At 39.3% G+C, this 24,681-nt stretch overlaps 1 protein-coding gene and 1 long non-coding RNA gene across 44 annotated transcripts in view; one reads left to right on the forward strand and one right to left on the reverse strand.

Moving 5' to 3' along the window:
• Window positions 1-24,681, forward strand: part of MBNL1 (muscleblind like splicing regulator 1) — a 276,932-nt gene that overhangs the window by 101,991 nt on the left and 150,260 nt on the right. The gene's annotated exons all lie outside the window — the stretch shown is intronic.
• LOC112652512 (uncharacterized) overlaps window positions 2,201-24,681 on the reverse strand; it is a 43,219-nt gene continuing 20,738 nt past the window's right edge. For all 7 annotated transcript variants that reach the window (XR_003131525.3, XR_003131527.3, XR_003131526.3 and 4 more), the window contains 4 exons: window positions 14,337-14,469; window positions 13,787-13,861; window positions 11,258-11,332; window positions 2,201-11,176 (listed from right to left, as the gene is read on the reverse strand). This is a non-coding gene — a long non-coding RNA (uncharacterized LOC112652512). The remainder of the gene's footprint in view (window positions 11,177-11,257; window positions 11,333-13,786; window positions 13,862-14,336; window positions 14,470-24,681) is intronic.

Here is a 24,681-nt window from a genome sequence, read left to right on the forward strand (position 1 = left end):
TTTTTTTTTTTTTTTTTTGGATTACTGTGTTGGTAGGCCATCTTTCAAAATGTATACATGGTTCTTAGTTTTATTTGTTTAATGGGGTGGGGGGAGTCTCCTCAGTGAGGACTACAAAAGTTGCCTTTTGTGTTTTAGGGAACAGGTTGGGTCAGCAGCAGAAAACCTGTTCATCCATCCGTCTATAATTACAGTGTCACTTAAGACATAATAATCAGGCTTTATTATTACTGGGAGACTCAGGGAAGCTCACATGTGCCTGGTTTAATTTTTCTTCCCATGTAACTAAGAACGAATTTGTGTGTCGATGCACATCGAGTGTGGTACTCTGTGCAGCCCTGCCGGTGGAGGATCAATCCCGAGTGTTTTATGGTTTAAAATATTATTGCTTGTGTTTACATTTCCACATTTGAGGCAAACTTAGACTCCAAGTTGAATTCATTAAATTTTGTTTCCAACATTCTGTTCCTTCCTCTGGGCACAGAATTCCTATGAAATGAAACATGGAGTCCTGTTCCAGATCAAGAAACAAATATCCCAAAGTTTCTCCTGGGGGAGGGGGGGGGAGAGTAAAATCATATTTCTCATTGAATAAGGGTATGTTACTTTATTGTATACAATATCCTATGTTCATCATAGGGAACAACAACAAAAAAAACTGCCCTTGCATTTATCACCGTCGGGGGTCTTTAGGCCTGTGTTTGATAGATCTATTTATGGAGGCTGGGAGAGAATTTTTGTGCTGTACCTTCTGCTTTTCTGCTTGATGATAAAGGATGCTCAGGTTAGAGAACATCCCAGATCCTGCTTAGGAGAAGCTGAAGGGACTATCTGGTCGATGAGATTTCCTATACCCTTTAAGGAAAAGTCATTAGGGTGAGCAGTAGGTAGGAGGGTCAGAGGGGTGGAGGATAGGAAGTGAAATGTATTCACTTAAATGTTTGGCTTGATAGGAGATCCTAGCAGCAGCCCTGGTTATAGAGGATGTTACATAGGAAGATTTTGAAGTGGTGGCCTTCTAGGCTAAGAAGCTTCCTTGGAAATCTAGAATGTGCCATCCAGGGCTGTGGCTACTAGCCACACGGGGCTGCTGAGCATTTGAAAGGTGGCTAGTTGGGATTGAGATGGGCTCTAAGTGTAAAAGACATTCTGGATTTGGAAAACTTGGTATGAAGGGAAGCATGTAAAAAATACCAGATTAATAGCTTTTCTGTGGATTATATGTTGCAGTGATAATATTCTGGATATATTGGTTTCAGTAGAATATACTGTTGGATTAATTTCCCCACGCTTATTTTTACCCTGTACAAATATGACTCCTAGAACACCTAAAATAACAAACGTGGCTTGTGTTACATTTCCATTGGATAGTGCTGTTCTAGAATAAAGCAGGGAAGCAGCATTCTGAGAGAAAGCCAGAAAGAGTTTGCTGGCTAAAATATAATAAAATCGACTTTTATTTTTACAAGCTAAAGAAGTTTATTGTACGTAGGCATACCTTGTCTTTCTTATCCATTGTAACCAAAATTTGAGAAAACACACTACCTAACATCTATTTTTATTTCCTCAAAACTACTATTTAGTTTAGAGATTTAATGGTGAGGTAGTTGAAGGCTTATAATTAGGGGATGAGTCTTAACACCTCTCAAAGGCCAGAATAGAGTATGATTGCTACTTAGGAACATTTTAGAGACACTATAGTTATCATTGTCCTGAAGTTACCAAACATAAACGAGTCACTAAAACTTATTTTAAAATGGAGTTCTCAGTAAATAGCAATTATCCTCAAATGCTTAATATGTATTTTCCTTTCCTATGACTTTCCTTCCTTAGAAAACAAAAAACAAGTAAATCCAAACAAGCTCCCGACCCCACGTTAATCGAAGATTAATAAATTTACACGGACCAGATTTGCACTCGCAGGGTATAAGGCCTTGTTTTGAATGTCACAGAAGGTAAAAATAGGATTCTGTGGTAATAGGGGCTTTGAAAGATTTCTATACACGGAGATATTGTCTTTATAATTTGAACACATTCTTGAGAAAGCATCTGACTAGCAAACAAAGCACAATGGCATAGGTCCTGGAAACATTCCCCTCAGATATTTTCATAACTGAAGTACATTTTGCCTTACACAGTGAGTGTGAAGCTGGAAAAAAAAAAAAGGCAGTTCTTTTCTACCCTTATAAAGCATGCTTACTTTTATTTCCTTGGAGGTTGCCAGAGATATAGGACAGGGTGGGTATAGTGAGTTCTTTTTTGGGGGGGGCGGAGGGAAGATTATATAGAGAACCTCGCAAGAGTTGCCTCCTGCCGTCTGAGCCTGTCTCCCACTCTATGAGGCATAACTGCCATTAGTGTCAACGCATGTGTGGAGTGTGAGGGGAGCACTGATCCCCATTAACTTTGTGTATCATTTCTGATGAGTCATGGAGCATATTCACTAATGGTTGGAGGATTATTGATTGCAAAGCAGAGAATTCAAGAACTATTGACATATGGCATTAAGTGTCTCTAGACATAGTTTATATTTTTAGATGAGATAGGGGTATTGATTTTTATTTAGTGTTTTTCATATTATGAAAATATGTATTTATGTAAACACTACAGCTATATCCTTGAGAAAACACTTAGCAAATACATGGTTGAAGGTTTTTCTTTTTTTTTTACATATTATTATTAGTTTTTAATGACTCTGTAAGTGCATCTCTTACAGATAATTATTCACATTTTTCGAGAGGCATCTTAACACACGTGTCTGACATCCATAAAAATGAGGAATCTTTAAAGCATTTATGTTACAGTATTAGACGTATGTCTTTGGCACTTTCCCCCTTGTTTTTGAGATCTTACTCAGGTTTCTGTGATTACCCAGTGTTAAAACAGTTCAGGATGTATTAATCTCGGGATGAAATGTAGCCATACTGGATAGGGTGAAGAATTCCCTTTGCACTGAGATCAACTCTTGTAAAAAGGTGAAGATGTTTCTGAAATAACTGTTATGCTTCCAGTAGTGGATATGCTCCAGAGGAAAAACTGTCATCTCTTTGGACATTGTTTTCAGAAATCGAGAGTTATATTTTTTTATATACCCAAAGAGGTGAATTAAGACTTGATAAGATAATACTCTCATGAAATGGGGACACAATTTTTATGTGAGTGTTTGTTGTGAAGGCTGGATGCTCCCAAGACAATGCTAATTTATTCAAATAATCTGGATGTTGAATAACATCAAATTGTTGAAAATAATTGTGCTAAGTGTCATGTAATCTAGAGGCTAATGTCTGTGCAAATATCAACTCCATTCCAGTCCCTCTTAAGCTGATACTTCTACCTGCAAAGGATTTTTAAAAGAGACTTATGTTTAACACTGGGTTTTCTTTACATTTTTCATTTTTAAAACCGTTTGGGAGCTATTAACTTAAGAATGAACTTGTTTTAAAGAGCTAACAAGATCCGGGGATCATGGGAACAAGTTTAATCGTATGAAATAAACATCACATTGCTGATCTGAGATATTTTATTTTGTAATGTTGATTTATAAGTGAATACATATTGGAGCAAAAGTAGCAAGCGAGGCTCAGTGAGATCTACCAAAAGTAATCAATAGATACCTTATCCTCAAAGAAAAGCAGTCTGATAGAGGAAGTAAGAGCTTTAAAATAACCATAAAGTAGAAAGTGATGTCTCATAAACAGTGGCTTGGTAACATGGTTTGAAAGTTCAGATGAGGAAAGATAAGTCTTTTTTTTTTTTTTTTTTTTGAGGAAAGATAAGTCTTAATGTAGCTCCAGCCAGTACTGTAATAAAGGAAACAGTCTTAATGCACAAATAATGGGAAACAAGCTATTCTTCATTTTTCAACCATGCAAAAAAGTATTTTGTTAAGCCAGCATTAATTCGATCTCTTCAGTGATATTTCCTTATTTTTCATACATTTATATTTAACATCCAGACACAGGATTTTTGTATGTGTTCTATTTCAATATATAAATTTCCAAATGTGCTGTACTAGACTATCCATAGCTTTTGCATTAATTTTCCTGTTGAATACCATAAAATACCACCTTTTGAAGTCACCAGGTAGTTACAGATGTGTTAGAAGACGGGAGTGGGTAATGAGGTTGAACGGCAGATGTGGAGAATTTGCCAAAGGCTGGATTGAAAGTAAGCTGACAATTACAATGAGGTCGTTCGCTAAAAATCTAGATATTAAAGTTAAGAAGTGGACATAATGCTAAAATACATTTAAAAAGCAGTGATTTCACTTTGGGAAAAGAAATGTATCCTACATAATGAACAGCGATGAGAGAAATAGGTATTAGCCAGGAGATTTTTAATGAGAAACAGCCAGAGTAGCCCAGTTAACATGACAATGAATACAAGGAAAGTGGAGAAATAAAGACAGAAGGTATAGACACCGGTGGAAGTGTCCCAGTTGAGAATACAGTTTTGTGGGTTTTCAAAAATAATAAATTCTTTAAGTACCTCGTTGGTGGAAGACGTAACGTCGTCTATACCTTCTGTGTTTAAGTGTCTAGCCTACTGACATCTGTCTATAGTGACTGTGACTGAGTAAATGCTTCCAGAAAATGCCAAAAAAGTATGGTAACAATAATATATGCAGTGGGAGTGTGAGGAAATATAAACAGTGAGACTTTACAGTTTAATAGTCAAAACACATCATAAGCATGTTAAATAGCAGGGATGCCAAAATAAGGCATTGCACAGTTCGTATTCATATTTAGAACATCATTAAAGACGTTCTCGGAACCTGATTTAGTATTAGAATTTACAGACCATTCAGGGCTCATTGTATCCACAATTTGTAATCATATAGGGAACAGTCTTAATGTATAAATAATGGGAAACAAGCCATTGTTGCTACAAATCTAGCAGTGGGTTTACCAGCACTGTTGGGGATCATAGTGATGACACATTCACATTTTATTTGTGTCTATCTTCTCTGATTGCAAGAAAAGAGTTACCTTCAAGATGACCTTATACCACTCCATGTGGATGGATAGCTCTTATCCTAGCAGAAAGATAGTCCGGGTCAGGGTGGTGGTAGTCAAGTTGGGTGACAGATAGAAAGAAAGGAAGGCAGAGGGCCAGCTGTGGGAGTGTGTGTGTGTTTGGGGGCGGGGCGGGGGGGAGGGAGTTGGTGGGAAAAGCTCTGAGTCATTGGCTGGACTTGCAATTCAGTATTCCCAAGCCAAAGGCCCTATCATTGATGTTTCTATTTACTAAGTTTTGATTTCAAAGAAACCTTATTATGAAAAGATGCATCCCTTCCTCTAAACAGCCCCTAGGTTTGTTTGGAAAGCCCAAGGTTTGTTGCAGTGCAAGTAGAACAACAAAAACAGACCTCATGGGGTGGGGGTGGGGGTGGGTAGTTTTTGAAAAGTGGAAGGCTTTGCAAATGGGAGAGGTGATAACAATTTTATTATTGCCATGTTAAACTTACTGTGTGTGTAATATATTTATTGCACTTTTGTCTGTGTCTTGAAAGGAAAGACTTTGTTGGGAGGTTAGCACAGACAAGCCTCACAGGGTGTAGACTTGCTTTCATCTTACCAGATCCAACTGGGTATGTGGCCTGGGGACAGCCATTTACTCTTTCCAATCCCTGAGTTCTCTGTGAAATGGTAAACATATACATACATACTTAGTAGTAATGGAAGTTCAAGGGGGCGCCTGGGTGGCACAGTTGGTTAAGCATCTGACTCGTGGTTTCCGGCTCAGGTCATGATCTCAGGATCTTGGGATCGAGCCCCGTGTGGGGCTCTGCCCTCCACGTGGAGTCTGCTTGAGATTCTCTCCTCCTCTCCCTCTGCTCCTCTTGCTCTTATTCTAACTCAAATAAATAAATCTTAAAAAAATAATAAAAGTTCTACTTGCTATATATTCCTTTATAAAATATCTCACCTAATCTTTTTTTCTTTTACAACTGTAAAATAGGCCTCATGACCTTTATCCTCAAGATTAAGTAGCATGACTAAAAAACTCTCCTTGTCATTTGCAGAATTATGAGGCTCGTTGTGGGCCTTTATTCAAATGTCCATGTTTTTCACCTTTTTTTTTTTTTGTATGACTTCAGTGATATATAAGGAACAGTAAGGAGGATAAGAACTATGATGATTACTAACATCATAAAACTAATAATAAAAACTAATCTTTTTAAGATTTTATTTATTTATTCATGAGCGACAGAGAGAGACAGAGACAGAGACAGAGACAGAGACACAGGCAGAGGGAGAAGCAGGTTCCCTGCAGGGAGCCTGACGTGGGACTCAATCCCAGGACTCCAGGGTCAGGCCCTGGGCTGAAGGTGGCGCTAAACTGCTGAGCCACCAGGGCTGCCTAATTACTAACACTTTAGACTGCTTTCTGTAGGCCAGGGTAAGGTTTAGGACTTAATTCATGGGTTTCTCAGAAGAACCCTGTGTGGTGCATATGGTTAATTGCTCAGCTTCACAGATGGGGAAATTGAGGCACCGACCAGTCAACTGTCCAAAATTACGTAAGTAATAAGTGGCACAACAAGGAGTTGAACCAGGGTAGTCCAGTTCTAGAGCCCATGCTTATACGCAAAAGAATAAAAGATTAAAAAGAAAATACTTGCATCAGGTGCATATGGGAGATGGAGACCATAAATATGTGTCATTTTCTAGCAGAGTCACGCTTTGACAGCATTTAGAAAGTAAGAGGATAGAGGGGAAAGGCATGGGGGAGGTGGGCAGCAGGTAAGGTAGGAGGAAGGGAGGAGCCAGGTGGGAGAGGAGATGGGGGGCACTTTGGGGGGCATCGAGGAGCAGATGGTATATGCTAGCATATCCTAGGATACGCAGTGGGCAACAGGAGGTGTTTGGTTAGGCTCCCAACCCTACAGGCACGGGTTTTGGTGACAATTTACAGAGGGAGGAAAGGGCACGTAAAGAGCTATTGTAGGAGAGAGATGAGGGATTAAATGAGGGAAATGCCAGGGAATGCAAAGGAGGACGTACATGGGGGGAAAAGTGCCAGTGCAGGGTCCATAGGACGTAGCAGGTGACTAGATGTGGACGGACGGGAAAGGCAATGGGAGCTCTTAAAAACGATTCTTAGCATGTAGGAAGAATTTTTTTTTTTAACTTTTCATCAAAAAGTTCTTCTGTAAGCATTTTCATCTTTCTTGTTAATTCTGTTCCCTACATTGCTACTCGTGTGCTCTCTCAGGATAAAGAACTATATTTTAAACTATCAGTCAGAGAAAATACACACTGTGTCTCATCAGGAACTACTAGAGCTCAACCAAGTGGGAGGCGCATGCTGAATTCTTGAAACATTTCCTTTCTGTGTGCAGCTCTTTTAAGTCAAGCACAGGGTCCGATGAACCGCAGCAGGTCGCCAAATTCTTCATCTCAAATTGGCAGTTGTAAAGTAAGCCTAATTTCTTCTCTAGGGGTCTTTCATTACCGGCTAGGGGATGTTTCAGCGTGGGCCAGGCCGTTCTCGTCCCCTATTAAAGGAACACCGGTGTCACCTATCTTGTGCGATAAACCAGGTGACACCCAGATACACGATAAAACGAGTTTGCAGTGTGTTCTTTGTGACTGACATTTAGGCTTCTCAGACCTTGCTATTTTAGGGAAGGTATCAGTATAACTGTGATACCCTTTTTTCCTGGAAATAAGACTCCTTAACAATCAGACACTCTCGTAAACAGAATGATGTATGCACGGGGCTAGATACGCAGTTCTACTGAGTTACCAGTTTCCTGGGGTTGTGAGGATAGTTCTCCTTCGAAGAGAATAGAAGCTTGGCAGGGATACCCCTGGGCCTTTTTGCTGAAGGTCCTCACGTGCTTTTTTACAAGTAAACGGCTTAACACGGTTTAAGCAGAAAATGTCACAGCAGTGGCAGATTGTGTTGTGTTTAACATGCATTAAAAAAAAAAAATTCCCAGGAAATCAAGACAGTTTTGGAGACAATGACTCTATTTATAAATATTTACCACTTATTGTGTATTTCAATGGTCTGTGTCCATGAAAAATAATAAAAATTGTCCCATCTCTGTCTTTACAGCATGTTTATGTAGAGCTTGAGAAAATAATGTTAACAGGGCTTTATTTCACCTTTCATTTACATTAGTATTATGTCAGAGCCACACTTAGTGCACATCTTTTTTCCATTTTTAGGGTTTTCTAAAAATCATATTAGATTTTTGCCCTGTGCTATAAAGATATGGTGAAAATCTCTTCTGTTGTGTCGTGAAGGTGATGTTCAGAAGATGTTCATTTCTTAAGTAACTAAGATTAAACAGTGTTAAAATTAGAAATCCTTCTTTGCTTTCTCTATTCATTGGGCTTAATTTTAACCACACAAATTTACTCCAAATTGTTTAGAGCCGTATTATTTGAATTTGCTCAGACATTTCAGGGAAAGCTGCATTGTCAACTTAGTGGCATTCGGGTAAGGTATTTGGTTTTAAGTACCACATCCAGAAGACTCTTAAGAGATTTGGGGAGCATAGCAAAAGTGAATGACAGCGAACACAAAGCAAATCTTTGACTCAGGTGCAGAGTCTCTCTGAGGTATTGCATGACCTTTCCAAAAAAGTAATTCGAAATGTCCAGAGCAATTGATATTATTGAAAAAGTATATCCTTCCAACAGAATTCTGCATAATGCTCTCCGGGGGACCACATTTACTGAGAATTGCATCTAGGAGGTAACTCAGAGAAATATATTTTTGGGGACTGGCTTTTAAAAGCGAGCGTCGTTGTGGGAGCAATTAATATAGGAAGAAATGACTGTGTCTGTTTCTCAGCAGCGGATTACAGTTTGCTAAATGCTGAGGTTCTTCTCACTTAAAAAGGTATTTTACTATGTTAACAATGAGGCAACATAGGGAAAGCAAATCATCCTTTGTGTTCTGCTGAATGGCCAATCCACAAACGCGTTTGGAGCACCTAGTAGAGTTCAGGGGTCATAGTCGGTCAGGAGGGGAGGATCCAAAGGAGAATCAGGTAGTTTCTCTTGGTTGGCATGTAACTGAGCTGGGGGGAAAGGCATGTGTAACAGTACAATTGAGGGTTGTTTTTTTTTTTTTTCTTTTTGAGAGAGTGAGCGAGAGAGCACATGCATGTGCACAGGCTCGGGAGGTGGTGGGAGGGCCCAGCAGGAGGGAGACAGAGAATCTTAAGCAGGCGGCCCTCCCAACGGGGGCTCTGGGCCCCATCTCACGACTCTGAGATCATGACCTGAGCTGAGCTGGAGAGTTGGAGGCTTCATGGACTGAGCCACCCCAGGGTCCTGCAACTGAACACCAAAAGAGGAAATTCGAAGAAAGAAGGGAACCCAAAGAAGGCAAGTGTTTGCGGAACCCAAGAGTCCAGGCCTGCTGGCTGCAGAGAGGGGGAATTGGCCATTCTGTTCAGAACGTGGAGGGAAACCGCATGGACAAGGGACAAGGAGGCACCAGCTACCATGTTGGAGTGTCTCCTTCATGAGACATTGCCGGCTTGCATTGTTTTATTAAAGAACCACCTTGCAGTGGTGTTTGTTAAACAGGAGCCACCCTTCTCCGGGTGGCTGTGAGCACTCAGAGACTCAGAGAAGTTCATGTGCTTGCCTCAAGTCACACAGCTGGTGGGCGGGCAACCTGAACGGAAGCCCAGGCTTTTCTTGAAAACGGCCTTCTTTGCTACCCCAGAATCATAAAGATTCTGCTGGGAATGGGTGTGGCCTAGTTAGGGTGCAGCGATTTTAAAACTTCCCCCGTACCACGCTTGACCCAAGTCAGGAAGGTGTGACTTTAACTTGAGAAAAGGCTGGCAAATGTAAAATTTGCTTCTTTTGCTCTCATGTTGGCACATAGTTTGATAAATGCTTATAATCTTTATTTCTTCAGTTTAGAAACCGAACAAAACACACTAGGCCTCCTGTGTCCGGCGGACGGGGTAAGGGCTTGCAGTAGTGTGGCCTGTTACAACATTGCGTTTGGGAGGCCCTCAGAGGAAGCTTTGCAAAAGTTCCAGAAGATAATGTGCTTTCACACCAATCATGTGATGCCATAAAATTTTCACCAAGAAATGATGGGGGTAACCCCAGGGGGCATGCTGCATTCCTTTTTCTTCCTCCTGCGGTTATTTCATGCTCTCATGTTCTAGCCTATTCACGCACCGGTCTGTGTCCTCAGCCACTATGTGGCATAGCTGATGATTTTAAGAGATAGACTTTTCACCGAAGATGTGTTCTGTCGGGAGCATGTCACTTTGCTAACACATTCCTCTCTCCGCCAAGCTATTTAGAACACCTACCAAATAAAATTATATAATGTCTAGAGAAGGAGAATGGAAGAAACATATGCCATTGCTGTTGGCCCCCAAGGAAAACCCTCTTATTTAGCAAATACTGACCGGCTGCAGCGTCCATGTGCCACCTCTCCTGCTTTATCCCATCAGAGGATAAGGAGGTGAGTAAGATATACGCCCTGCTCTCCAAGTGGTTTCCAGCGTAGTGATAGAACTATTCACAAGTAATGTTCGGGCAAAATAAAGTAGGCTCGGGAGCCAAGAATAGGCTGCTTGTGGGCAGAGTGTGGAATTTGCCTAAAACCATCCAGTAGCCGCATTAACTCTTTGCGTGCTCTGCATATTGGAGAGAAGACAAAAATCAGCCCATAATTGAATCTGATGATACGGCTTAATATTTAAACCATTTATTTTTCGGTTTCAGTACCTGATAAAGCAAGCATGACCCAAATGTAGTGTCATCCTAGAACTAGACAGAAAAGATCACTTTTTTTTTTTTTTCTCCTGATGTTGGCACTTTGGGAGAAAAGTGAGGGCGTATATAATTCACCCAGAGCTGCTTCATGCTGACCCCTTGATGAGGAGATTAAATCACTCCGTGTTGACAGCTGAGTTTCGAGGCCTGCAACTTTTAAAATGTTAACAGAAAAGGAAGACCTGTAAGAGAGAGGTGTGTTGGGTTGGACTTTAACGACAAAGGGTTTTCGATATGCGCACGATGCTCTTTGTTTTCCTCCAGCTTTTTCTGGGTGTGCAGGAAATAAAGCTGTATTTTGTGGGCCCGCTTCCAAACTTTCGGATGGTAGATGCACAACCGTGAGTATTCGGTAAGACCCCGTTCAGCTGTGAAGTGTTCGCCCCTCGTTTCCAGGACTTAAGCTGCGGGATCAATGAGAGGACTCAGAATTATTATTATTTTTGATCGCTTACCACTATTCACTTTTAATCGTGAACACTTACTTCATGCCCACTGCGTAAAAACGTCCCGATAAGGTTGTGGCGTGAAATTTTCAAGCGAAATTAAGGATGTAGCTTCTGAAAAAAAAAAAAAAATGTAGCTTCTATCTTTCTGAAGCCGGTAGCCTAAAGAAGAAGGTCCATTTTTAGTGAAATAGTGAAGACAACCAAAGAACCAGATGGTTAGCAATCGTAATAATGGTAAAACTAGTGACTTTTTTGGTAGGCACGTATCCTCTTTACATAGGTGACCGTGTGTAGTTCTTGGACAGGGCTTCGAGATTTATGTGTCGCCGGCCCTCTCCAGTTCACAGGTGAGGAGAGGAGGCGTGGCTAGGTGAAGGTCAGGTAATTTGCCCCCGGGGTCCTGTAGCACCCTACCGGGAGTGCTGGGATCCTAACCTGCCCCCTCTTGCTGTTTGTCTGCTTGTTCTTTTCCATCAGTGGGGTACGGGTTAAGGACACCAGTACTGACAGCAGCTTAGGTTCAAGACCTAATCCAAGTTCAATGAATCCAAATGAAGAAGGGACGATGTGAAGGATGGGTTTTGAAGCATTGTGGTCCCAAACCAGGAGAGACGATGAAGTGAGCTTTGAAGTTTCACTGGCTTGGAAGGAAGAGCTTTCAAATGGTCAAATATGCCTGTGTGGTCTGCATAGTAGTGGTTCTACTCACACCTGATACCCGCTGCCCCAGCACTCACCGAGATCAGCAAAATCTACTTTTAGACTCAAAATCATTACCACCTGTGAAGTTTCTGATGTCACTTCTGAATGACCTAGCACTCTGCCAATTGCTCAGTTGGATGGCTTCACAGTGGCACATTTTCAGAAGCGTCTGGAGCCCACAAAGAGTATTGCAAATGTTCTTCTAATTTATTCAGCTGCATTATTGGAGGCATTAGAGAATTCAATTCATTTCTCTCATAACCAAAATATAGAAATCTGCTGCCAACATTAAAATAATAAAAAAATGTCATTGAGAATTTACATCCATGCGGAGATTTCTGATTAAACTTTCTCACTTTCCCTCAAATCCCTAGCAGGGTAGTTAGAGCATGTGCAGGTGTGTGTCCTGTGTGCCTATATGTGGATTGATCCATCCGTCCCGGTGTAGTCCATAAAGGATTATGAAGTAGTACGTAGGTTATAGTTTAAAATAGAATAGGATGACCGTGATGCTAAGCGGTTCATTCGCCAACTAATGTTAGTTTAGGAATTTGCTCTGAAATACTTAATATTATTTTGCGGTTCTCTGTACTGATGACAAGTAGAACTTGTGAAAATATAGACCCTGTGTGGAAATAAAACGACAGATCCTCTGGTAGACGTATGTCAGTTTGAATACACTATCACTCCAGTAGTTCTTAAGGCTTGGGATCCAACAGTTGATAGAGACTGTTATTAAGAATCTTCTGTATCTTAAAAAAAAAAAAAAAGAATCTTCTGTATCTTAATGAATTGCTCTCCATAGCTCTTTTCTTCCCCTGGAGTTCAACTCTAACCAATTCATACCAGCAATACTTTTCTGTTTATAAATGACCTGATGGTCATAGATTCAGAAAATATTTTCCCTCTGTGGTCCAAGAATTCTTGGGCATATTTTTTAAGAGGAATGTTCCATGCTAATATACTAATTTTTTTGGCAAGAAAATTAAGCGCCTACATTTCAGTCCAAGAGTTCTATGATAAATGAAATATAATTAAATATGCAGATTCTGCAACATTCACTTAAATATTAATTCGGGTTCTTTTATATTCTGGGCACTGTGCTAGGCATTGAATACATAACGGTCGACATAAGCAGATGTAATTATAAAGGTGCAATTATAAAATTTAGACATCTCTCCAATTTCACGTTGGCCCTTGCAGAAGTAGTGACATATTATTATAGCTCTTACTGCCACAAAATTTAAATACTCCTTTCAGTCGTTAAAAAATATTATTCACGGATGTCAATAAATATTTATTTTAAATCAACGGTAGGTTTACTGTGTATAAAAGGGAAGCAGTTTATTCTCATGTAAAGGAAAGAACCACTGAATGCTCAGAGTACCCCTTCACGATTATGCAAGAGAAAGGGCATCGCAAAGTAACGCAGAGAGAGAAAACTCAATTTTGAGTGGCAGCACAATATTGTGAGTTTAAAAGGTCAGGCTGGTACAGGAGCCTCCGGTTTTGCCACTCAATATCATGCAGAATGCTGTGACAGCCAGGGCTGATACAGCTGAAAATATCTGTAGCCTTGGAAGCCTGGTAAGTTTTAGAAGGTCATTTTGGCATCTGGTAGGAACACTGATTCACATGGAAGGTCAAACTGGACAGCCAGGCCAAAAAAAAAAAAAAAAAAAAAAGTAGGCCGCTGAACCCAGCAGTTGTAGATTTTAGGGCAATTGTCAGCTGCGGGGACCAGGTATCCTAATCCAGTGTGACCACCTTTCCTATGTTGAGAGGACTGCGCTTTCCTTGAAGGTGAATTCTAACCTCTCTTTCCTCTTCTGAAACTTTTAAGTGGTGCATCTCCCACCTTACCTGGTGCCGGGACCAGATGTTACTTTGCTCCTGGGTAGGTCTGACGTATGCTCCGTCAAAACCGATGGGAGTCGGCTTACACCAGTGAAGTGCACGTGAAATAGGACAGTGGAAAAAGAGACATAACAGATCAATTAGGGGGAAAAGAGTTGAAACAAGGCCTTGAGATGAGATCGAGCCCTCAATTTCTCTCTGAGCTTTCTGGCAACCAAAGCAGAAGCTTTCCGAAGTAGAAAAAAAATTCCTGACTTTATTGACAAGGGTCTCTTCCTCTCCCAGGTACAGGCTTATTCTTAGCCCTTAGGGTATTTAGTTAAATATTCTGGCTCTGTCCTTGGGGAAAAAAGCCTTGGGATGGGTGAATTCCAATTAATTAAGAAGTGAGGGCCAAATTCTGCAGCCTGGCCTTCAAGGCGCTTACTGATTTGTTCCAGTCTCCCAGGGCAGCCTTCTTTCCTGCCAGTCCCCCAGGGCTCACATTCTGTGCCCCCCAATATCCCCATCTTATCTATCAGGAAACCACCCCTGACCTATCTCCCCTTTAACTCACCAGGCTTTATTGTTATCTCTACTGTGTACTTCTCACTTCCTTTTTCAATGTTCGGTTATTTTGTGTGTTTGCTTTATGTTCCCCGTTAAAGCAGTAAGATTCCCACAGCGGGATCCACGTATTCCTTCTCTGTCTAGGTTAGGTATAAAGGGTCATCAATGAACGGTTTTACACAATCAAGGCATAGATAATAATTTTATCTGTGTACTGTTTATTTTTCACGACTGTATTTACCCATTTAATCAGGTTATTGTATGTGTTGGGTGTCTTTGGATTTCTTTTAGGAAAACATTTCTTTTTCCAGGATAGCAGAGAAGGAGAAAAAGAGAACTAAATAAATAAATGAATAAAAGTATAAATAAGCAATGTTTTAATTGTTTTGACTTTGGGCCTTCAGGTTAGAAAGCAACTTAATATTTACCATTTCTCGGTGCCATAAAGAAACTAATATAGTACAGAACTACAGAACAGGTCTGTTACATGTAAAAGGGAAAAAAAAAGCCATTTATGCCACTTCACACCCTCAGTGCTTTCTCTCTAGTATACTTTTCTATGGTTTTAGCGGCTGTCAAAAGAGCTGTCTGACTCTACATGGCTTAGAAGTGTTTTAGAGTTATTCTATCTCCTTCACTGCTTTTCAAACACTGTTTTAGTGGTTGATACAGATCAGCCTTCCTACATGCAGACTTGCTTAGCACATACTCAGTTTTATACTTTTAGAGAAGCATGTCCTTCTACTTACAGGGAAGGTTTCTGCTAATACATTTTAAGCGCCTGTAATGAAAGCTCTGAAGAAAATGTAGGCTCTTCTTGCTCAGAGGGCAAATAAAAATAAGTTCAAAGACCTCTTCCTCAACAGTCAATCTTTAAATCAGTTACTGAGCATTGACAGCCCTGTCATGTATTAGTTACTAGATGAAAATTGATTAATGGTCGTAAGAAGAAGCTGATAGGCGCGTGTGTAATTTTCACACCCCTAAGTGTACATTATTAGTGTCTAGTGCCTGCCCTGTGGACATAGGACAATAGCAACCTGATTTGGGGGCCTGATCCTTCCAATTAATTAGCTTAGGGGGGACTTTGGTGAGTCAGTCAAACTGTACTAGCCTCAATTTATTTGTTCACAAATGGGCAAGTTAGGGACGCCTGAGTGGCTCAGCGGTTGAGCCTCTGCTTTGGCTCAGGGCATGATCCTGGGGTCCTGGGATCGAGTCCCGCATCGGGCTCCCTGCAGGGAGCCTGCTTCTCTCTTTGCCTATGTTTCTGCCTCTCTGTGTGTGTCTCATGAATAAATGAATTTAAAAATCTTTTTAAAAATGGGCAAGATAATATAACCATCTCTCAGTTGTGAGGATCAAATGGCAAGAATCAGATGAAAATAAATTATCTGCCAAAATATAAAATATTATTTGCTGTACTGTACTATCATAGAATGTATGAGTTCTGGGGGGGGAGTTAATTTTTCTACTTGGGTCTTCCAGTAGAAACTTGCTATTAAAGACTCAGATGAACACCTGCAGGTTTTATATATAAATAAAAAAGAAATGTGGCGTAAGCCAACTTCTCAAAAGTTCGTCTCTTTAAGGCTATACTACTTAATAAAGGAGCATAGCTTGTAGTTTTATCAAATAAAGTGGCTCTTACTGCAAGAAGATTAAGTAATTTCTCTTTCCCTCTATTAACTTTAACACAAAGTTTTTACCTCAATTTAAGTGAAGACCTAGGAAATAAGTCAATCATAAAGACAACATGATTTCACTTAAACATGGAATTTAGTCAACAACACAGAGGAGCATAGGGGAAGGGAGGGAAAAATGAGACGAAATCAGAGAGGGAGACGAACCATAAGAGACTCTTCGTCATAGAGAACATACTGAGGGTCGCTGGAGGCGAGAGGCTGGGGGACGGGGTAACGGGGTGACGGGCATTAAGGAGGGCACGTGGTGTGAAGAGCACTGGGTGTTACATACAACTGATGAATCACTGACCTCTTCCTCTGAAACTAATAATACACTATGTTAATTAATTGATTTAACTAAATGAAGAGCTAGTTGTTATATACAAAGAACATGATTTGACTAATTCCCTCATAAAAGTTTTTGCTTTTTTCTTATTCTTGGGAGATACACGCATGTACACACAAGCATGTCTACACATGCATTCATAATTAATCCTTATTTCTTACTAATCCTTATTAATTCTTATGTCTACACATGCATTCATAAATTAATCCTTATTTCACATTTATCATTACTACTAACAGTTGATCTTATGTTGCTGCGATTGACAGGTGCTTGTTTTTTCATCTTTTTACAGAACAGCTGTACTATTAGAAATTATTCTATTAGAAATAAGGAATCCAAATAGCATTGTCTTTAGAGAATTTAGTGTGTGTGTGTGTGTTTATACGATGGCTTATTTGACATTTAAATGATAGAACTATATGAAGTTTTAAGATTGCTACATGATTGCTCTTTAAGTTTATCCAATGTATTCCTTCAGATATACAAGGGAGATATATTTTTTATAAGCTAAGTAGCTTTTGCATGCTAACTTGGAGTAACTATTGTAAAGGATTAAAATACAAGTGGTTTGAGACATGATGAGTAGTAGGATATGGTGAGGAGTATCTTAGAGTGATGTGAAGGAACATGTATGGATGCCTAAATAGCTTAGGCATTTAAAATTTAAAAAATATTTAAAATTTAAGTATTAGGGGGGCACTTGATGGGATGAGCACTGGGTATTATGCTATATGTTGGCAAATTGAACTCCAATAAAAAAATTTAAAAAATAAAATTTAAGTATTATTTTAAATAATAAAATAATGTTTAAAATAATATTTTGAAAAATGAACATAACGGAATTTTGTATAATATTTTGCAGGTGGGTCAACTTTCTAAAGTAGTTGATGGAATATAACCAAAAAGCTTGTTACCAAATCTCAAACAATCCCATCTTTTCAGGACAGATACTCTGAGTTTTAGGAAACTATTGGGTAGGTATATAGTAAACATCTTTGGTGGAAGTAGTACTTTAGCTTCAGTTGATTGTAATTGTCAAGGTTTAATGAGATTAAGAATAACCTGGAGGAGTTTAGTTAAAGTGTAGATTCTTGGGGTGCCTGGGTGGCTCAGTTGGTTGAGCGTCTACCTTTAGCTGGGGTCATGATCCCAGTTGCCCATCGGGCTCCCTGCTCAGTGGAGAGCCTGCTTCTTCCTCTCCCCTGTGCTCATTGTTCTCTCTCTCAAATAAATAAATCTTTAAAAATATGTAGATTCCTGGTCTTTATCCTCAGTTGGTTGACGGTAGGTCTCAGGAATGTATATTTTTAACAGTCATCCCCAGGTGACTGATTCAGAGAGTCCAAGCCTCCTCCTGGAGCATCAGATCCCAGAACACAAAGGGTTGCTGTTAAGAAACTGTTGGCAGTTGTTTCGGTTTATTAGCAGCTATCACTGCATTGTGATTTGCCATGGAAAGCTGGTCATTGCTTTTTAAGTGCATATGATGCTGATGGAAACACGTAGAACTTTAATCACTGTCTCATTAGAAGGGAGTGTGTAGTCGGCTCTTTGGATTTCCACATGCTTTTGGAATGCACAGAACCTTATGGGCAATTAAAATTAAGAAAGGGATTTGCTTTTTCTGTTTAGCAAAGGAACCAAACCTCAGTGGCTGTATTAGTTTGTTCAGTACATAAACTCTTTTGGAAAGTACTGAATCCTGAGAATAAAATCTTTGATCTCATGTGAGAAGCAAGACGTTATTTACACTTGACAACACGGTAAAAATCACATTGTGAAAAAAGAAAAAAAAAACATTGAAAATGCCCACATTTTGCCAGTGTAGCATCTTATATTGGTATTTCTTTATTCCGTGAGCTGTTATTTAATAGTGGAGGATGAGTTTGAGGAGGGCAAAGTGAGGGGAGAATGTTTTCTTTAAAAAAAAAAAACATTTTAATCAAGATTTGATTTATTCATTTGAGACACACAGAGAAGAGAGAGAGAGAGAGAGAGATCAAGTGAGTGAGCACAAGCAGGGGGAGTGGCAGGGTCCCCACTGTGCAGGGTGCCTGATGCGAGGCTTGAACCCAGGAACCTGGGATCATGACCTGAGCCCGAAGGCAGATGCTTAACCATCTTGAGCTACTCAGGCACTCCAGGATGTTTTATTTTCTAATGGGACATATGTCTATTGGCAAAATCCTACAAGAATACATACCCTGGTTGTTTTAATTGGTTGGGTATGGTGCTTCAGGGGAGCACTCTACTCCAGGGTCGGAAATGACTACATGGGGAGTCCCAACCTTGGGGGAAATGGCCACATGAGAAAATGTATGTAGGGCTACATGAGTTCACAGAGTTCTGTTGTGTCTTAGCTAGTTTGATAATGCCTTGCATTATTTATAGCAGTTGTCAGAAACCATTTCCTTTAGTCAATTCTAGTCTAAAAACGGGGGGAGGAGGGGAGCAGGATATTTTCTGACATTTGTAGAAATAATGTGTAAAAAAAGCATTCCCTTAATCATGTGACATGGTGCTGTCAGTGATTTTCCAAATATAACATGCCCTGCAGACTCTGTTAACTACTCATCTTGTTTTTATTAATAAGAAAAGAATAGTAAGCTGTATATTGTCCATTTTGATCCTCTGTCAACCCAAACATTCATTCAGACTCCCAGTCCTTGGTCTTTAGCAAATAATTACAAAATATAAACATTCTAATTTTTTTTTTACAGTGAGATGGTTTATTCTGAAACAATGGGAGTTGAAAAAACTGATTCTACAAATGTTTCCATTGATTAGCTGCCATCGGAGGGCTAATGGTAGAAAATATTTTGCAAAATACAAAGACAAGACTTTAAGGTCTGCTTGTGGGAGGATAGACCTTATCATGCCTTTGGCCTAGTCCCACAATAGAAATTTACAGCTTTTTTTTTTTTTTTTTTTTTTAGATATTTGCAATCTAGATATAGAGATTGTTTACCTTAAAGGACTAGAATAGATTTAGCAATGTAGAAAAGCAATGTTCATTGTTGGTCGAAGTATATATTGGTAAATGTTTTCTGGCAGGAAGTTTGTTTTTCACAGTTAATATATGCATTATGTTCTAAGTATGTTATTAAAATCACTCAAAATAGGGGCACCTGGGTGGCTCAGGGGTTGAGCATCTGCCTTTGGCTCAGGTCATGATCCCGGGGTCCTGGGATCGAGTCTCACATCAGGCTCTCCACAGGGAGTCTGCTCCTCTCCCTGCCTCTCCCTCTGCCTTTCTGTGTTTCTCATGAATAAGTAAATAAAATCTTAAAACAAAAGACAAACAAAACACTCAAAATGTGAGAGTAGTTTTATACATTGCAGCATTGCTTGTGAAAAATTAGCATTAACCTAGGTGACTGCTCTTAAAGAAACGGACATAGAATGGAATAATACATAGTTGTTGGAAAGTACGTTGACCTATGTATACTGACAAAGAAAGGTTATTATCAAATATTGTAGAAATCAAGCCTTAGAACAATATGCTTATAGTATGTTTACATCATTTCTGTAAGAATGATAAACTATGTGAATTTGTATGTGTAGATGTGTGTATGTGAATCATAGATAAAGGACTAGATATACCATACTAATAATAGCCGGGGGTACTTTGAGATGATTGGGGGTCTGATTTGGCGGTGGAGTGGTATGGATGGGGTGGAGGATTCAGTTGAACTTTGTTAAAACCCTTCTGTATGGTTTAAATCTATTGCAAGTGAAAATGCACTCATTTAGCAATGTCTAAAAGTGATGAAAGGAAGAAAAGATGTCGAACTGATGTATGTGATTCACGTAGATTACTTGCTAGAGATTTTTGTTCACCATTTTAACTTATACTTTACTATGCCTTCCATTATTTAGGAGTCTCTATATAGAGACTAGCCTTATAATTGATACCATACTTCTCAGCACACCAAAGAAAGCAGAACCATAATTAAGAGTGCAAGTCGTTAACTGACTTTGAAATAATTGTTGTAGTCACTGGAAGTGTGGAAGTCTATGTATTGGAGGAAGAAAAGAGGCTTAACATTTAAATAAACAATATTTGGTTCGAATTTTAATGTGCTCCCGGGCCTTTACAATTCTGAGAATCCTTTATTTTCATAATCCTAATTACTCCACTCGATAGGTTTTTATTTAATTTGACATCTCTTTCTAAATGTGAGTTCCATGAAGACATGACATTTTCACATATGTCTGCAGAAAAGTTCCTGTGAACCAGTGACTCGGAGATTCTAGATCTGCATTGTTGTTTGGTGCATTTATAATGAGATTTCGGTTCTTAAATATGTTAGAAATTCAAGGACGCAGAGGGACATAGAGTGTAGTAAACAGTGTACATGTAGCTTAAAAAGCAAGTATCATGGAGACAAATGATCTTTCCAGCTACTTATGTTTTCGGACTTGTATATTACAGTGTGTTTCTCTTTTTTAATAAATTTGTAGATTTATACACATGCACACACACGGAGGAATATTTGGCATCCATAAAAATGGTAAGACTTTGCCACTTGCAGCAACATGTATGGACCTAGAGGGAGGCTTTTATGCTAAGTGAGATAAGTCAGACTGAGAATGACAAATACCATATGATTTCACTCATATGTGGAATCTAAAAAAAACAAATGACTAAACAAACAAAAAGCAGAATGAGACCTATAAGCAGAGAACAAACTAATGGTTGCCAGAGGGGTGGGGATCAGAGGATAGGCAACATGGGAAATAGAGGTTTCCAGTTAAGGAATGAATAATTTCATGGGAATGCAAGGCACAGCCTAGGGATATTATAATGGCATCGTATGGTGACAGATGGGAGCTACACTTTGGTGAGCATACATAGCATAGTCTATAAACTTGTGGTTTCACTATGTTGCAAATTTGAGACTAATGTAACATCGTGTGTCAACTAGATTTAAATTAAAAAAAATTATTAAGCCTTATGAGAAATACTGAGATAGGCATGAGCAAAATATGCCTCCCAGTTACCCATCTCTTTTAAAGAACTATGGACCAGCTTTTGAAACTCTAGGCCTCTGCAAAATTCCATCTGTAGGTCTGGGTTGTGATATAGCAGTTACAATAATATGAGAGTAATTTGTTGTTGTGCGCATCTCAGACCTAGTTAAGTATACGAGTTATGTGGAATCTTCTCCAGAGGATACTTACACTACCCTAAAGTGACAATACGCGTTGTCAGTGCATGTCCTTGTTTGGGTGCATATATTCCTTCCTCATTTAAATTAGGTAAAAACAACAGGGTCTTGGTCACTGTTAATTAGGCAAAATATAATTCTTATTTATATGTCAGTGTATGTAAATTTTTTTAAAAGCTCAAGTTAAACAGACTCTGATACTTTATTGTTATCAGGAATGAATTCGTTTAACATTGGTGTATTAGTAAGAGTATGCTTGAGATTATTTGTGAAAAAGGTAATTTTTAAGGTCAAATCTATACATCAGTAGAAATATGCATAGGATGATAATAGTCAACCTTTGTGGCTTGAGTATTTGTAAAGATTGCAGTAAGAGATGCATTTGTAAAATGATGTAAAATGATTTTTGCTGATGAGATGGAACGGAGATGTTTATATACTGTGTTGTGTCATGAGAAGTCCACTAATTCATTAAATTGGATACATTCATGTAATGTCATACTATATTTATAATTGGTTTTAATCATTATATTCTGAAGAATAATTATTTTACATCTCTTTATCTAACCGTAAGCATACATTTAATAATTTCCTCATAATGATTAGTAATCAAGCAACACATGTTTTGGGCAATCTTCAAGAGAAATAAGTCTGAAATTTCTCAGATTGAGGTCACTGTGTCAGATTTTTACATCAGCCCTGTCTGGAAATTCAGGATTCATCTGTTAGGATGAAGCTTTTCTTTTCTTTTCTTTTCTTTTTTTTTTTTTTTAAGATTTTATTTATTCACGAGAGACACACAGAGGCAGAGACATAGGCAGAGGGAGAAGCAGGCTCCCTGCGGGAACCCGATGTGGGACTAGATCCTGGGACCCTGGGATCACAACCTGAGCCGAAGGCAGACGTGCAACTACTAAGCCACCCAGGTGCCCACGATGAAGCTTTTGTACTCAGCTATACTTGATAGTATTGATGGTTATTGCCACATTAAGATTTCAGCAATTCTGGAAAGTGTGACAACTATGATTAAATCTGGTTCTGATAGATATACCTTATTTCTGGTGTGCTTTCTCGCTCACATGCACACTCTTCATGTTGTGTGTGTGTGTATACACATCTATAGTATTTGTCATTTCTTCTCAGGTTGATTTTGTAATTTAACTCAATTAATTGAGCCTGCTCACGAACCAGGCACAGGTTAATTGTGAAGAAGGCCTTAATGACGACCAATTGGGAGCGTGATTTCTGCCCTGGGAGCAGAGTTGGGGGCAGTGGCATGAAGAGAACACATGCAGCAGATTTCACTGATGCACAGGGCACCGTGGGAATATCTCCTCGGCTTTCTCATTAATCACCTTCATAGTTCTTTTTGAGTTGGGCAATAACAACATTAGGGAAGCATAGATGAATTTGCTGACATTTCTGATGCAGTGAAGGTTACATTGAAGCATGTTTTGGGCTGAGGTGCCATCAACTTTGTGAGAAGCTAGGTGATGTTATTCAAAAGATAGAAATGTGAAAAATTTAAAACTAAGATCTTGGCCTCCAGTTACTTTGCCAAAAAAAATACAACTGCTTTGAGTGAATGTTAGAATCAAAGTCTATACTTCGGCACTGCATTGGGAATGACAATTCCAGTGTTTTGGCTTCACAGTTTTGTCGTGCTGATTTCACATTGGTAGATTCCAGTTGGGTCAACGTAGAATTTTCTTCCCTGAAAATTTCCAGGATGGTGAGGTTTTTTTTTCTTTTCCCGCCCCCCCTCTACCATTTTAGCTTTTGAGCACATAACATTGCTAACTTGTTGTGGTTTGTGTTCTGATTTCTCAGCTATTGATTATTTTGAAATATTACATGATACGGACCGATCAGAAATGACTCCCTGAGGTTAACAAGATGACTTCTTTGTGTAAAAATCCCTGAAGCACGATGAAGTGGCATTTGTGCCATTATGCCAATTTACTTTTTTGTAGAATAGACGGGAATGTTAAAAGGCTGCCTGTTTGAATATTATCAGGGAAAAAATGCAAATTTCCCCTTCTTTTGCCAGAATTGAAGACTGAATCTGTCAGAACTCCACAGATACTTATTTAGCTGTTTTAAATTTGCAAAGCCACATGTACCTGTTTCAGATTATCCTGTGGGTAAGAACATCTTCCATCAACTTCATAGCTGAGGAGGTATATAAGTACGGTTCTGTGTTAATGTCACTGCCTCATGCCGTCTTTCCAAGGAATTCAATGCTGGTTTTATTCACATATAAAGGTGGCATTGCCCGTGTACCAAACAGGCACTGTAACTTATGGAAAACACTTGTAAGCTAGTATGCAGGTATCCTAAGAAATATTTAGTCATGCCACAAACAGATTGTGGGCTTTCTCTGGATCAGACACTGGGTGCTAGTGGTTTAGTGGAGAACTAGCTTGGTAACTGCTTGCTCTCATGGAGCTTACATATTTAATGGCAAAAGTAGACGATATGCAGATAGTAAGATAGGTACCTGATATTGCACCAAATACAAGTGCTTTGAAGAAAAATAAACCAAGATAAAGGTCTGGCAAGTCTGGGCTGATGTCGGGAGGAGGAACAGAAGATTGGATACCTTTTGAGACTGGCTGGAAGTTACCTTGGCAGTGGGGACCAGATGAAGACCTAATTAGGTACAAAGCTAGTGACCCAGTATACCAAAGTGTACAGCCTGCCACCGCGATATTTATTTTCTAATGGTCTGAAGACTTTTAATTTTTTTTTTTAGTTTGCCTGAATACAGGAATCAGTTCAAAATTCACTTTTTAATCATTGCATAGAGGCTTCCTGTTTTATTTTGTCTTAAATATAAATACGGAAGGGACAATAATCATTTTCTGTTGAGCCCAGTTTGGCGAGTTGCTTTTGGAATTCTAATCTTTGGCAGTAGCGGGTCGGCCAGCCAACACTCCTTCGTTATCCTTCTAGTAAGGGACCACTTGATGATTAGGGAATTGAGCCTAAATTGTAAAGGAATGCTTTGACAGACCGTAGATGACTTATTTGAGTTAGTAAATTTTCCTTTTCTTGGCAGCAGATTGTCACCCGAACACAGTGCCGTGTGTCAGCCTGACGGGCCACATTGACAATCGGCATGTGTGGTTGAAAGTTATCTCTTTTTCT

This window comes from Canis lupus, chromosome 23, assembly GCF_003254725.2.
Source record: "Canis lupus dingo isolate Sandy chromosome 23, ASM325472v2, whole genome shotgun sequence".
NCBI lineage: Eukaryota > Metazoa > Chordata > Mammalia > Carnivora > Canidae > Canis > Canis lupus.